Source organism: Peromyscus eremicus, chromosome 8b (assembly GCF_949786415.1).
Source record: "Peromyscus eremicus chromosome 8b, PerEre_H2_v1, whole genome shotgun sequence".
NCBI classification, from domain to species: Eukaryota; Metazoa; Chordata; class Mammalia; order Rodentia; family Cricetidae; genus Peromyscus; species Peromyscus eremicus.
Genome location: NC_081424.1, coordinates 13,614,437 through 13,615,023, shown reverse-complemented (window position 1 = coordinate 13,615,023; position 587 = coordinate 13,614,437). Strand labels below are relative to the sequence as shown.

At 35.6% G+C, this 587-nt stretch overlaps 1 protein-coding gene across 2 annotated transcripts in view; it reads right to left on the bottom strand.

The window, feature by feature from the left end:
• Fam229b (family with sequence similarity 229 member B) overlaps positions 1-115 on the bottom strand; it is a 5,442-nt gene extending 5,327 nt beyond the window's left edge. Inside the window, exon 1 of one of the 2 annotated variants that reach the window (XM_059272537.1) lies at positions 81-115. The gene's annotated coding sequence lies outside the window, so the exon portion shown is untranslated. The remainder of the gene's footprint in view (positions 1-80) is intronic. The other variant, XM_059272538.1, reaches the window with a different exon arrangement.
• Positions 116-587: the final 472 nt, after the last annotated feature.

Below are 587 nucleotides of genomic sequence, written 5' to 3'. Positions count from 1 at the left end.
CCCCTTGTGCTTCAGAACTTAAGTTACAGAAAACCGGCCTCTTACCTAGGAATGAAGTTTATGTTGGATAAAAATCTTACCTCTATCTTCTTTCTCTTACGAGGATTATCTGTAAATATATCGATCACAAGTTTATCTTAGAGAAAACTAAGTTTAACTTACTGTGCCCACAGTCAGACAACTGAAATAATTGCTGCCCATTGTTAGCTAACAAATGACTAACATCTAACCAGTTTCTTAAGATGGCAAAAAAGCTTAAGTTGGGGTGTTTGAGACAAGATAACAGTGGAAAGATGGTGGGTTTGGGCATCAAAATTAGGTAGGAATTTTGACAGGATGTTAGCACTGAAACTCTAAGTAGATCACCAAAAGTTTACATGTAAAATGGCATTAAAACCATATAGTATCTTCGAGGCAACTATTCTTTAAGTACTTTTAGTACTATTTTAGTGGTTTACTTGACACAAACTGTATAGTTTCCCTATGTAGGTGCTATAATGAAATCAGACAACAGATTTATTGATGAAAACTGGCAACACTAAGGAATATATCAGAAGACCAAGTGGGTTTGATCTACAGCAGTAGCC